Genomic DNA, 15,540 nt, shown 5'->3' on the forward strand with positions numbered 1-15,540 from the left:
GTATTTTTTAGTAGAGACGGGGTTTCACCGTGTTAGCCAGGATGGTCTTGATGTCCTGACCTCGTGATCCGCCCGTCTCGGCCTCCCAAAGTGCTGGGATTACAGGCTTGAGCCACCGCGCCCGGCCGAGATAATTTATTCTGAATGAGTTAAGATTTCCAATAGCTGTCTGCATAATTGGAGAACCCCAACAAAACTTTCTCTCGCCTTTTGGATACGTGGTTTTGTGAATTGTATTGAGAAAATCTATAATTATGTTATAGGCCTGGGTATCAGGAAACAAATGGCACATTTAAAGGCTAATTAAAAAGAATGTAATGAAGGAATAAAGGTGTTAAGGAAGACAAACAAGGGATAGTCAGACATCCAGGGACTAGCAGCAGCTGGAGTTTTTACCATCTCTAGGCCTAAAGGGAGAAAACGAGGGAGATGTTATCATAACCCAGGGAGAGGTTTATTATTACTAGTTTGCCAGGGGCCGGGCACGGTGGCTCACGCCTGTAATCCCAGCACTTTGGAAGGCCAAGGCAGGTGAATCACCTGAGGTCAGGAGTTCCAGACCAGCCTGTCCAACATGATGAAACCCCGTCTCTACTAAAAATACAAAAAAAAATTAACCGGGCGTGGTGGCAGACGCCTGTAATCCCAGCTACTTGGGAGGCTGAGGCAGGAGAATCGCTTGGACCTGGGAGGCAGAGGTTGCAGTGAGCTGAGATTGCTCCACTGCACTCCAGCCTGGGCGACAAAAGCAGAACTCCGTCTGAAAAAAAAAAAAAAGTTTTCCAAGGCTGCCATAACAAAGTACCACAAACTGGGTAGCTTAAACAACAGAAATTTCTTGTCTCACAGGCTTAGAAGTCTGAAATCAAGGTGTTGGCAGGGTTGGTTCGTTCTGAGGGCTGTGAGGGAGAATGTGTTTCAGGCCCTTCTACTTGCCTTTTAGATAACCGTCATCTCCCTCGCCACATGCTCTTCCCTGTGCACCTGTCTCTCATTGTGTTGGGATTTCCCCTTCTTATAAGGACACCAGTCATACTGCATTGGGCCCCATTCTAAAACCTCATTTTAACTTGATTACCTCTGGAAAGACCCTGTCTCCAAGTAAGGACACATTCTGAGGTACTGGAGATTAGGACTCCAACATATCTTTTGTCGGGTGGGGGGCAAAATTCAACCCGTAACAGAGCTGTAGTAAGACAGGCCCGCCTGGCAGCAGCTGTGCCCTTTAATGTACCCTGCAGGGAGAGGGCAGGGAAATAAAGACCCACATCTTCTCAAACAAGTGCCTCACCACTGACAAAACCCAGCTGGAAGTTAAATGGCAAGGAAGCCTGGGTGATGCAGTCCATACAAGCCACCCTCCCCGGGCATAAAGCAGGGTGGAGAAAGGTGGAGAGTGGATCCAGCACGGCCTGTCTGGGCAGTCAGACACCCAAAGCAGCTGGCATTTTCCAAGCAGGTAAGTTTGCCTCTCGGGCACCGTGATCCCTGGAGAACCAATGCCACCTGGAGATGACCCCATTTCTGGCTTCATTCTATAAAAGCTAAAGTTTCACAAAGAAATTGTGCTGGGGTGAAAGATTCGGGGGCATAGGTGGAGAAGATGAAAGAATAAAGACCTTGGCTTGGTGGGGTGGGAATAAAGGCAGTAGTGAGGAGGGGAAGGGGATTCTCTAAGAATGAGGAGGTTAGAGATTGGTGATTCCTGAGCAGATAGGGCCCTTGCTCTGCTCCCTGAAAGTGTTCTGGGTGGGACCAATGTGTTGCAAACTGACCTTAGTTGATCATGTCCAACTCGTAGCTTTTTTTGGTTGGGAGTGATGCCTGCCAGAGAAGCTTGACATGGTGAGGGTTTGCCTCCCTGACAGGCCGATTCCCAGGACATAAAGAAAAATTTCAGACTAGAATCTGCCACATACATGTTTGTTGCACACTCATTAGCAGGCAGGCACAAAACAGGTCCTATAACCTCTCCTGTAAGTTCTTTGAGGTCCCAGCTTTCTGTCCTTTTAGGTGCTCTGGCCACAGCATGTATGAAAGATTTACTCATGGCAGGGACAACAATATCCCAGAGTCAGGACTCTCACCCTCACAGTCGGGATCAGGCAACTAGAGATGGAGTCTCCCTTATGTTTGTGATGCTGTTCCAAACCCGATTCACATCACAGGTGTTATCAGAAATGGGTTTTCACTGGTGAAAAGAGTTGCTTGTTAATTTGTGTAATGGGTTTTAGAAAAGGGCTGTCACTGTAAAAATTTATGGCAGTCAATGACTCTGAATTACTTTGTTACAGTCACTTTCTGACTAGAATATTTACTAACCACTCTTGGAATGGAAATTGCTGATTAAAACACAAGATGCACCTAGGTATGTAAGTAACTGGTGCCTACAAATGCCATCTGTCTTTCCCAAAAGGTTTAATATGCCCAAGTATTTTTTTTAAGAAGTAGATTTATTTCTTTAAATGCCAATTTAAAAAAAAAGCAATCTGAGAGTCTAAGACGAGGGGAATGTAAGAAAGTCTTACCGCACAACCCCTCTATGTGAGTTGCCAAAACAGAAACATGCTAAATCCTATCTAAGGTTCTGGAAGTCTCGGAAGAGCTTTCTTAAATATCCTTACCTAGAATACGCTTTCCTTGCCTTGATTCCAAGGATGATGCCAAAGTATTTTAAGGTAAATTATAACTATGATAAGATTGGGGGCCCCTAGGAGGCTTCCAAGCCAGACAAAGATGCTCTGCTATACTTAGCATGTTCCAGGGGTCATGCAGACTTGGACAATAAAAACAATGAACTTAAGATAAAAAATCTGGCTAGGTATGGTGGCTCATGCCTGTAATCCCAGCACTTTGGAAGGCCGAGGCAGGCAGATCACCTGAGGTCAGGAGTTTGAGACCAGCCTGGCCAACATGGCAAAACCCTGTATCTACTAAAAATACAAAAATTAGCCGGGCATGGTGGCTCATGTCTGTAATCCCAGCTACTTGGGAGGCTAAGGCAGGATAATGGCTTGAACCTGGGAGGCTGAGGTTTCAGGCAGTGGAGATCACGCCACTGCACTCTAGCCTGGGTGACAGAGTGAGACTCCGTCAAGATCAAAAGTCTTTACTGTTTTCTGAGCAGCGTGTAAACCTCCCAGACTCTTATGTGACCCTTGAGAGACAAGCTCTATAAGGACTGTGATTTAACGTCTCCATCGTGGCAGGCTCAGGGTCACACTGAAATCAATTTAGGAAATACATAGAAATGGACAACATGGCTTACACATTTGAGATCTGATTTCTACTGGCTATGCAATGTTAAATCCATTTTTTTGTTTCCTTCTTTCAAATACTTTCCACCATACTTACCCTCATGACAGATATTTACACTTCAGCCCTTAGGCTGTGAGAAGCAAAGAAGAAAAAAAATAGGCCTTGCTCTGTAGGACTTAATGGCTAACTCTTATATAACAATTACTGGCCAGGTGCGATGGCTCATGCCTGTAATCCCAACACGTTGGGAGGCCGAGGTGAGCGAATCACGAGGTCAGGAGTTGGAGACCAGCCTGACCAACATGGTGAAACCCTGTCTCTACTAAAAAGTTAGCCAGGCATGGTGGCGCCCACCTGTAATCCCAGCTATACAGGAGGCTGAGGCAGGAGAATCGCTAGAACCCAGGAGGTGGAGGTTGCAGTGAGCTGAGGTCGTGCCACTGCACTCGAGCCTGGGTGACAGTGAGACTCTGTCTCAAACAACAACGAAAAAATTACTGTTTACTAGACACTGTTGTCCCACAACCCTGAAACCCTACAAGATAGGTACTGTTTTAATCTCTGACAGGAGAAAACTGAGATACAACCAAGATCGTGCAAGGTAATAAGAAGCAAGGTTTTGAATCTGGGAAGTCGGACTCTGGAATTCATACTCTCAGCCACACACTATATTACCTACCCAGTGTAGTGGGGATGGATAGATAGGTAAGTAATTAAATACAGTGTACAATGGTACATGCAGAAACTACCCTGGAAGCACAAGAAAAACCCACTCAGCTCAGGATTTGTGGAGAGGCAAGGAAAGAGGCATTTCTTGGATGAGTGACACCTGGACAGAGTTGGCAAGCAAGAGTAGGTATCAGCTGCACACAAAAGGGAGGAAAAAAAACTCCAGTCAGAGAAAACAGCATGGTATCACAGGTATAAAACGTAAGGGGCCAAGGCACAGTGGCTCACGCCTGTAATCCCAGCATTTTGGGAGGCTGAGGCGGGAGGATTGCTTGAGGTCAGGAGTTCAGGACCAGACTGTGCAACAAACTGAGACCTTGTCTCTACAAAAAAAAAAAAAAAAAATTAAATAGCTGGGCATACTGGCATGCACCTGTGGTCCCAACTACTCGGGAGGCTGAGGTAGGAGGATTGCTTGAGCCCAGGAGGTTGTTGCAGTGAGCTGTAATTGTGCCACTGTACTTCAGCTTGGGCGATAGTGAGACCCTCAAACAAACAAAACAAACAAACAAACAAACAAATATATATAATGCAAGTGGGGAGTGGTGAGAGATAGCTTGCCCACAAATATTTAAATAAAAAAAAGAAGGCCCCTCTTTTTTTGGGCAGGCACTGTGTTTGGTGCTGGGGTAACAAATAGCAGGGACAGCACATCTAAGGAACTTGAACTTTCAAGCATTATGCTCCCTTACCCACTAAAATAATCTTAAAAACTAGCCCTAGGCAAAACACGCAACAAACTAGGAATAGAAAGGAACTTTCTCAACCTGATCAAGGTCATCTATGAAACACCCACAGCTAACATCATATTTAATGATGAAAGGCTGAATGCCCTCCCACTAAGATCAGGAACCAGAGGAGGATGTCCATTCTCACCACTCCTGTTCAGTACTGTGCTGGAGGTTCTAGCCAGAAACAATAGGCAAGAAAATTAAATAAAAGGCATACAGATTGGAAAGGAATTTGAAATTTTAAAATAAAGCTGTTATATCACAGTTTTGAATGCCATCCAATGGAATTTAAATATATATAGCAATTTGTTATGTACCATCATCCATTTATATAGAGATATATATAAAGCAAAAGCACTCTTGGAACTATAAGAAATTGTACATTACTCCTTTTTCTCCTTGAACTTGCCTTTCTATTCCATTTTGTTCTCACAGAAGTTTATTCTCTGGTAATTTTATGCTTGAAAGTCTTTTATCGATCATCCTTTCATACTTCTCTACCACACAAATGTGCATTTAGATAGAAATTTAATTTGTAAGAATATTTCCTCGGACCATAATCCATTAAAAAGTTCCTTACGTATTATTACAAGTATTATTATTGCATGATTAATCAAAGTAACACATAGCATCATTTTTCAATAAATGAAATTTTATTGCAAATGCATTTCAGTGTGATGGTATGTGATTTTTCTCAATGAGTCTTGCATCATTCCTTTTTTTTTTTTTTAAATTAAGAAAACTTACATAAAACAAGTAGATGGAAATGAAAAGGGTTTTGCTATAGCAATAGCATTCAGTTCTTTTGGAACTCTTTCCAAATAATGTGCCAAAAATCACACAACAATCATAGTCCAAACTCATTTTAATGACCCATCAGCTGACAATTCCAGGAGGTCCTTATTCAATTTTGTTGAAAACAAATAATTGGAAGCTACCTAACTTACAAAAAGATGTGTTACTTGGTCATTAAAGTTACTTACTTTTTTAATCCAGACACCAGTATTTCAGTATATTCCTTCGAGTGGACCCCTGGGAGATTTACACACCTGCTGGCAATGCACCTGAGATTCACTGGGGAGGGGGAGAGGCGTTTTTGTTTGTTTGCTTGCTTGCTACTTTTGTCTGCTCCACCACTCCTTGGAATGAAAGCTCCGTAAAGGCTGAGATGTTTGACTTTTGTTCACTACTGTATCTCCAGGACATAGAAAGCTGTTGGATACCCTACCCGTGTGATGCTTGGTGCTTGATGAACGTATGTGGGATGTTATGAAAGAATGTAAAAACTACCTGTTTCTGGCTGTATGCTTTGAGGGGGCGAGGAAAAGAGGCAAAGAGACAGAAGCACCTGGTGCTGCACTGATTTGGGTTTCTCAGTCCAAAGGCACCAAAATGTCACCTTTCTGCAAATCGAAGATGCAGCGTGGAGCAGAGAAAAGGCCTAATCTTTGGAATCCAACCTGGGTTTGAATTCTGACAGTGACATTGAATAACTGTAATTTTGGGGCAAACTCCTGGTCTTAGATTCTTCCCCTGTGTAAAAAGAATAATTGGCCCTCCTTCCAGGAGAGGCAGAGGAGGAAGTGACCATGAAATATGATAATGCCTGTCAGGAATCTGCACATCTCATGCACTCATTAATGTGAGTTGTCCTTCATTCCATCTCTGCCTCTTTCCTCCTTGATGGCACCACCCTTGCCTCTAACCAGCCCAGAAATTTATACCACTGGGCTCATCCTGAACCCTTGCTGCTGCAGATGCTAAGCAGCAGACAAAATGTTAGACTTAGGGGCTTTGGTGGAATCTAGGGCAGTGGGAAAATGTACCCTCATCTCCTCATTTAGAAAATGGGGGTAATAGGCTGGGTGCAGTGGCTCACGCCTGTAATCCAAGCACCTTGGGAGGCGGAGGCACGTGGATCACCTGAGGTTAGGAGTTCGAGACCAGCCTGGCCAACATGGTGAAACCCCATTTCTGCTAAAAATACAAAACTTAGGCCCGGTGCTGTGGCTCACTCCTATAATCCTAGCACTTTGGGAGGTTGAGGTGGATGGATCACCTGAGGTCAGGAGTTCGAGACTAGCCTGGCCAACATAGTGAAACCCCGTCTCCACTAAAAATACAAAAATTAGCCGGGCATGGTGGAGCACGCCTATAATCCCAGCTACTCGGGAGGCTAAGGCAGAAGAATCGCTTGAACCCGGGAGACAGAGGTGGCAGTGAGCCGAGATCGTATCATTGTACTCCTGCCTGGGTGACACAGCAAGACTCCATCTCAAAAAAAAAAAAAGGGGGGGGTAATAACAGCCCTACCTAAGGATTTTCGTGCAGGTTAATGTGTTGACTTTCATGAAGTGCTTTGAACAGAGCTTAACATACAGCCAAGGGTTGATAAATGGGTGGTGTTATTCTATTTTGGCCTGCCTGTAGGCCACTGATAAAAACACACCTGGTTTTTGGAAGAGAAGGGGCAGCCCAGCATAATTGTGGAGTGAGAGAGTAGGAATTTTCTCAGATGCTCTGTCTCCTATGCATCCTTTATAACATGCGTTGAGATCTCACAGAGTCAGATACTACAGGCAGAATGAAAACCAGTGGTCAGGTTTCAGGGGATGTAGCAGGTTAAGGGCACCATGGGTAGCTGTGACCAGAAGAGCCACATGCTTTCCTCAAGCCCCCTATCCACAGGACTTCCCCAATGCCCCCAGCAGAGGGTGAGGTAAAGTCCTGTCCTGCCTCCTCCACATCCTCACAGCCCTCTTCTCTGAAACAACTTGGTCAGTGCACCCAGCATTATAGTCCCTGAGTTACATGCACTCTCCCCCTCAGCCTATGACTTCTTCCAGAGAAGGAACTCATCCTGTAAAACCACAGACAGGCATAAGACTCAGTACAAAGCAAGCGCTCAAATATTCCTTAAGTGAAGAAATCTGGAGATAAATTGCTGATGTCACAGGTTGACCAAGGACAGCCTCCCCTGGGACTGGAGAGGCAGCGTCCTAAAACAATTGGAGAGGGTAAGGGAATGGCCATAGTTTCGGTTGACTCCCCTGGCAGTTTCTCAAGTTTATTAAACCTAAGGAAAGGATGCCAGAAACAAACATGTAGTTCTGGAGCTGCCTAGAGGGCTGTGTCCAGGTATGGGGAGCTGGCCCCACTTCCCAAGTTGTTTATCTTAATTTCCTTGAGAACAAGAAATGCATGTTAGGATGGGTTATTTTTCTTTTAGATTTAACCAAGGCACTCCATGATTTGCTGGATTTTTTCTAAAGTTCTATAACACTGGGAAGGGGGAAAGGGGAATTCCTCCACTATTATGACAAAGTCTATGCTTTACAGTAAAGCAAAAACCCCACAGAGTTTATCTGTAGGCAGCAAAAGTACAGGAGATTCACTTTTCCCCTACTTTTCTGTATCGCAGAAAAATATTTGCTCTTCAGAGAAGTGTATGAGATACAGAAAAGTAGGGGAATAATACTTGCTCTTCAGGGAAATTATAGATGAGAACCACCGTGGCTGGTCACTGTAGTTTTTCTTAATTAATTTTTGAGTTGTACGTATCACATGGTATTGTAATATATTCTGTCCCTCTAGCTTGTTCAAATTATGGAGATCTTGAGGGCAAGGACTATCTTGAATATTTGATCTGAACATGCATGGATGAATAAGAGAATAAATGCATGGGAAGGTACATGAATGAATGAAAAGATTCAGATATATAAAAAGCTGTTTGCTTTTTAGGCCATATTCAGATAGGAGTGAGTGGTAAGCCAAAATTAATTTGTTAAGGCTTTTTTTTTTCTTTGATGATACACACAAACCACTGTTTGGAGCTATCAGTCTGAAGCTGAGAGACCTCAGAACTCAGCAATATGTGTTTCATCCTCAAGCTCATTCATCTCTCAGCAATTTTAGGTCGCCATCTTTTCTCTTTTCTCTTTTCTCTTCTCTTTTCTTTTTTCTTTTCTTTTCTTGATGAAGTCTCGCTCTTCACCCAGGCTGGAGTGCAGTAGTGTGAACTCGGCTCACTGCAACCTCTGCCTCTGGGATTCAAGCGATTCTCCTACTTTAGCCTCCCTAGTAGCTGGGATTACAGGTGTGTACCACCATGCCTGAGTAATTTTTAAAAATTTTTAGTAGAGATGGAGTTTCGCCAAGATGGCCAGGCTGATATCAAACTCCTGGCTTCAAGTGATCCATCCCCTGACGTTGGTCTTCCAAAGTGCTGGGATTATAGGCATGAGCCACTACACCCAGCCCATATATTTTTTCTTTCAGAACTTAAAAGATGTCGTCCTAAGAGTCTTTTGGCTATCATGGGAAAGTTTAGCAATCAGCGTTCTCGCTGTTCTCCCGTAAGTATGGGTCTTCTTTCTCTGGCTTTGTGTGAGATTTACTGTTTGTCTTTGATTTTCAGCAACTTGGCTATTATATGCCTACACTTGGTTTCTATTTATCGTGCTTGTCAGTCTTCTTGAATCTTTGAGCGATCTTTCCTGTTTTGGCAAATTGCCAGTCACTATAGTTTCAGATATTGCTTTCCCTATTCTCTTCTCTGTTTCTGGAACTCCTATAAAATATATATTAGGGGGCTAGGTATGGTGGCTCACACCTGTAATCCCAGCATTTTGGGAGGCTGAGGTGGGCGGATCACAAGGTCAGGTTTGAGACCAGCCTGGCCAACATGGTGAAACTCTGTCTCTACTAAAAATACAAAAATTAGCCAGGCGTGATGGTGCGCACCTGTAGTCCCAGCTGCTTAGGAGGCTGAAGCAGGAGAATCGCTTGAACCTGGGAGGCAGAGGTTGTAGTGAGCTGAGATGGCGCCACTACACTCCAGCCTGGGTGACAGGCTGAGACTTTGTCTCAAAAAAAAAAAAAAAGATATATATAAGGTCATTTGACTTTGTCCTACATGTCTTTTTTCTCTATGTGCTTCATGTAGAATATTTTCTGTTTCCTGTCTGAGTTATCTAATCCTATCTTTTGCTGTGTCCAGTCTGTTAAATTCATCTGATAAGTTTTTATTTTCTAATACTTCACATTTCAGTTCTAGAATGCCTATTTGATTCTTTTTCTATAGGTTACAATTCTCTTTTGAAATTATCTATCTTTTCATTTTGCCCATCTTTTACTCTACTTTAACATACTTATGATCATTATTTTTGAAGTCCTTGATTGCTAATTCTAACACCTGGATCATCTGTGGGACTGCTTCTATTATGTAATTTTTCTTAATTATCATACTTTTCCTGCCTCTTCATGTGTCTTGTGATTGTTTCTAACTATATGCTGGATGTTGTTTAAAAACAAAACTGGGCCAGGCATGGTGGCTCACGCCTGTAATCCCAGCACTCTGGGAGGCTGAGGCGGGCAGATCACAAGGTCAGGAGATCGAGACCATCCTGGCTAACACGGTGAAACCCCATCTCTACTAAAAAATACAAAAAATTAGCCAGGCATGGTGGCAGGTGCCTGTAGTCCCAGCTAATCGGGAGACTTAGGTGGGAGAATGGCGTGAACCTGGGAGGCAGAGCTTGCAGTGAGCCAATATAGCGCCACTGTGCTCCAGCCTGGGCGACAGAGCAAGACTCCGTCTCAAACAAAAAACCAAAACAAAACAAAACCATAAACTGAAGTCAATGTTACTGCCCCCAAGATAGGATATACACTTCTTTTCTATTTGCCTAATAAGGCAAATAAGGTGAGGCAGTTATAATCTTAATTCAATCAGGAATTGAGCTATGCTCTGGCATTAGTTAGACTCAACCTGCTGCTGGTTTTAAATGTTTCAAGGGGAAGACTCTGTGTGTGCTTATGGCCTCTTTCCATAGTGGTACTTTGTCTCCTAAGCATTTTCGGACTGTAGGAAACTTCATTTTGCCTTTGCAGGCCAATCTCTAGTCTCCTGAGTGGCCCTGGCACTCAGCAGATGTCTTGAGTAGAACAGCAGTCAGTGACAGCCATGTGGCTATCAGAAGCTTCACTGTGCTGAAGGAAAGCCTGATCTTTAGCACTTACCCAAACTCAGCAAATAACCCTGATATGGTTTGGCTCTGTGTCCCCACCCAAATCTTATCTTGTAGCTCCCATAATTCCCACGTGTTGTGGGAGGGACCTGGTGGAAGATGATTGAATTAGGGGGATGGGTCTTTCCCGTACTTTTCTTGTGACAGTGAATGGGTCTCATGAGATCTGATGGTTTCAGAAAACGGGAGTTGCCCTGCACAAGCTCTCTCTTTACCTGCTGCCATCCATGTAAGATGTGGCTTGCTCCTCTTTGCCTTCTGTCATAATCTTGAGGCTTCTCTAGCCATGTGGAACTGTGAGTTCTCCATTAAACCTCTTTCCTTTGTAAATTGCCCAGTCTCAGGTATGTCTTTATCAGCAGCGTAAAAGCAGACTAATACAAACCCCTAAGAAAGAAAATGGCCAATAATCTCAACTTCCCTGGGAAGGAATCTTTTCTCTCTTAACTTTTAGTTCTTTTAATCTTCTTTGCTTCTACAGTTCTCCAATATCTTTCAAAATATGATTGTTATAATTCATTCTTTTTTTCACTTTTTTTTTTTTTTTTTTTTTTTAAAGAGACAGGGTCTCACCATGTTGCCCAGGCTGGTCTCGAGTTCCTGAGCTCAAGTGATCCTCCTGCCTAAACCTACCAAAGTGTTGGGATTACATGCATGAGTCATGATGCCCAGCCCATGTTTTTCCTCTTGATATAAAGTGATAAACTGTCACTTCCTACTACATTTTACTCAAAAGTAGAAGTTTTCTTATGTTCTTTCCCAGTTAATTAGTTCACATAGGATTCAAACAAGGTCCATGCATTGCACATAGTTGATGTAACTATTAAGTCTCCTGGTTTATAGGTTCCTCCTCCCTCTTTGTTTTTGTTGTTGTTATGTTTGTTTGTCTTTCCTTTTTTTTTTTTTTTTAATATATGGTCTTTCTATGTTGCCCAGGCTGGTCTCTAACTCCTGGGCTCAAGCGATCCTCCTGTGTCAGCCTCCCAAGTTGCTGGGACTATAGGCACATACCTTCATGCCCAGCTGTTTTTCATCTTAGTTGTTAAAGAAACTGGTTCATTTGTTCTGTTGAATTTTTTGGATTCTACTAATTGGATTCTCCTAGTGTTATTTAACATGTTCCTCTGCTCCTTGTATTTACTTCAATCTACCAGATCTAGAGGATTGATAATATTCAGGTTCATTTTTTTGGCATAATTACTTTATAGGTGGTACTATGTGGAGTCAGCCCTCCATATTCATGAGTTCTACATCTGCAGACTCAACCAAGCAGGTATAAAAAATATCTGGGGGCAGAGTGTGGTAGCTCATGCCTGTAATCCCAGCAGTTTGGGAGGCTGACGTGGGAAGATCACTTGAGGCCAGGAGTTTGAGACTGGCCTGGGCAACATAGCAAGACCCTGTCTTTACAAAAATAATAAAAGAACAGGCCCAGCTGCAAAACTAAAAAATTATTTAAAAAATGGGCCCAGCTAAACCCAACCTAAATTGCAGAATTATTAGCAAAGGCATGATTATTGTTTTAAGCTACTAAATTTTGGGGTGGTTTATTATGCAGCAATAGATTACTAAAACCCATAGTATCTAGGATATGGTGAGCATTCCAATAAATGTTTAATTAAATTGTAAGAGATTAGATGGGTAATTTGACTAGTCAGCCCTCGTGGTCCTTCCAAGCACTGAGATTCTATGGCCCTGAGATCATTAATAACCTTGGATTATGCCGTTACTTTCTCTACCTCTGCTAATGAGTCACATCTGGATGCAATGTAGTTGAGTCCTTGGACTTTGTGACATTTAACACATACAGAGACAGCTACCCGGGGTCACTTTATTTTTTGACAGTCTCTTTCAAACCTACTTTTTCGCAGTACTATGGAATCCACTTAGATATTCACATATGAAAATCATACCTCAACTGCCATTTACTGTAGAACACAAACTGTTTTGAGGGAAAGTAATGGAAGTATTTGTGCTTCCAAGACATTTATACTTTCCAACTTATTCTTTACCCATTTTGCAGCCTTTAGAATTTTTCTCCAGTTTCTTATTAGAGAGAGGAAACCATGATGACCGTGCTGCGAGAAGTGAGCTAACTAATCCAAACTATACCATTTGGTAAAGTTTGAAATGGCTTAGAATTTCAGGTGATCTCCGTGTTGGAAGACTTAGCCTTTGAATTGTTAATCACTTTACCCTTTCTTTAGTGCTGTACTATTTATAATGGGTTAATCAATTTTCCTTATTTGATTACTTTGGGAGGGGCTCGATGCTATGGGTTTATACCAGAGTATTTTTAAAAGACAGAGTATAGTCCAAGCATCTGGTTGGTCTTTCTGAGGTCATGCATCAAAGCCAATATTTAACCATTAATATGGTTTGGCTCTGTGTCCCCATCCAAATCTCATCTTGAACTGTAATCCAAATTGCAGTCGCCACATGGGAGGGACCTGGTGGGAGGTGATTGGATCGTGGAGGCAGTTTCCCCCATGCTGTTCTCGTGATAGTGAGTTTTCACGAGAGCTGATGGTTTTAAAAGTGTTTGGCAGCTCCCCTTTTGCTCTCTCCTGCCACCTTGTGAAGAAGGTGCCTGTTTCCCCTTTGCCTTCCACCATGATTGTAAGTTTCCTGAGGCCTCCCCAGCCATGTGGAACTGTGAGTCAATTAAACCTCCTGATATGGTTTGGCTGTGTTCCCACCAAATCTCAACTTTAATTGTATATCCCAGAATTCCCACGTGTTGTGGGAGGGACCCAGGGGGAGGTAGTTGAATCGTGGGGGCCGGTCTTTCCTGTGCTATTCTTGTGATAGTGAATAAGTCTTACAAGATCTGATGGTTTTATCAGGGGTTACTGCTTTTGCATCCTCCTCATTTTCTATTGCCACCACCATGTAAGAAGTCCCTTTTGCCTCCTCCCATGATTCTGAAGTCTCCCAAGTCGTGTGGAACTGTAAGTTCAGTTAAACCTCTTTTTCTTCCCAGTCTCAGATATGTCTTTACCAGCAGCATGAAAACAGACTAATACAGTAAATTGGTACTAGTAGAGTGGGGTGCTGCTGAAAAGATACCTGAAAATGTTGAAGCGACTTTGGAACTGGGTAACAGGCAGAGGTTGGAACAGTTTGGAGGGCTCAGAAAAAGACAAGAAAATGTGGGAAAATTTGGAACTCCCCAGAGACTTGTTGAATGCTGCCCAACAAATGCTGATAGTGACATGAACAATAAGGTCCAGGCTGAGGTGGTCTCAGATGGCGATGAGGAACTTGTTGGGAACTGGAACAAAGGTGACTCTTGTTACGTTTTAACAAAGAGACTGGTGGCATTTTGCCCCTGCCCTAGAGATTTGTGGAACTTTGTACTTGATAGAGATGATTTAGGGTATCTGGCAGAAGAAATTTCTGAGCAGCAAAGCATTCAAGAGGTGACTTGGATACTGTTTAAGGCATTCAGTTTTATAAAAGAAGCAGAGCATAAAAGTTCAGAAAATTTGCAGCCTGACAGTGTGATAGAAAAGAAAAACCAATTTTCTGGAAAGAAATTCAAGCTGGCAGCAGAAATTTGCATAAGTAGCAAGGAGCCTAATGTTAATCCCCAAGACCATGGGGAAAATGTCTCCAGGCCATGTCAGAGATCTTCACAGCAGCCCCTCCAATCACAAGCCTGGAGACCCAGGGAGAAAATGTGGCTTCATGGGTTGGGCCCAGGTCCCTGTGCTATGCGCAGCCTAGAGACTTGGTGCCCTGTGTCCCAGCTGCCCTGGTCATGGCTGAAAGGGGCCAACATAGAGCTTGGGCTGTGGCTTCAGAGGGTGGAAGCCCCAAGCCTTGGCAGCTTCCACATGGTGTTGAGCCTGTGGGTGCACGGAAGTCAAGAATTGAGGTTTGGGAACCTCTGCCTGGATTTCAGAAGATGTATGGAAATGCCTGGATGCCCAGGCAAAAGATTGCTATAGGGGTGGGGCCCTCATGGAAAATCTCTGCTAGGGCAACGCAGAAGGGAAATGTGGGATTGGAGCCCTCACACAGAGTCCCTACTGGGGCACTGTCTAGTGGAGCTGTGAGAAGAGGGCCACCATCCCCCAGACCCCGGAATGATAGATCCACTGACAGCTTGCACTATGCACCTGGAAAAGCTGCAGACACTCAACACTAGCCCATGAATGCAGCCAGGAGGGAGGCTGTACCCGCCATAGCCACAGGGGTGGGGTTGCCCAAGACCATGGGAACCCACCTCTTGCATAACCTGGATGTGAGACCTGGAGTCAAAGGAAATAATTTTGGAGCTTTGAAATTTGACTGCCCCACTGGATTTTGGGCTTGCATAGGCCCTGTACACCCTTCGTTTTGGCCAATTTCTCCCATTTGGAATGGCTGTATTTACCCAATACCTGTATTCCCATTGTATCTAGGAAGTAACTAACTTGCTTTTGATTTTACAGGCTCATAGCAGGAAGGGACTTGCCTTGTCTCAGATGAGACTTTGGACTGTGGACTTTTGTGTTAATGCTGCAATGAGTTAAGACTTTGGGGGACTGTTGGTAAGCCATGATTTGTTTTGAAACTTGAGGACATGAGATTTAGAGGGGTCAGGGGTGGAATGGTTTGTTGGAGGCTGTGTCCCCATCAAATCTCAACTTTAATTATATCTCCCAGAATTCCCACGTGCTGTGGGAGGGACCCAGGGGGAGGTAATTGAATCGTGGGGGCAGGTCTTTCCCATGCTATTCTCATGATAGTGAATAGTCTCACGAGATCTGATGGTTTTATCAGGGATTTCCGCTTTTGCTTCTTCC

Source organism: Papio anubis, chromosome 6 (assembly GCF_008728515.1).
Source record: "Papio anubis isolate 15944 chromosome 6, Panubis1.0, whole genome shotgun sequence".
Lineage (NCBI taxonomy): Eukaryota > Metazoa > Chordata > Mammalia > Primates > Cercopithecidae > Papio > Papio anubis.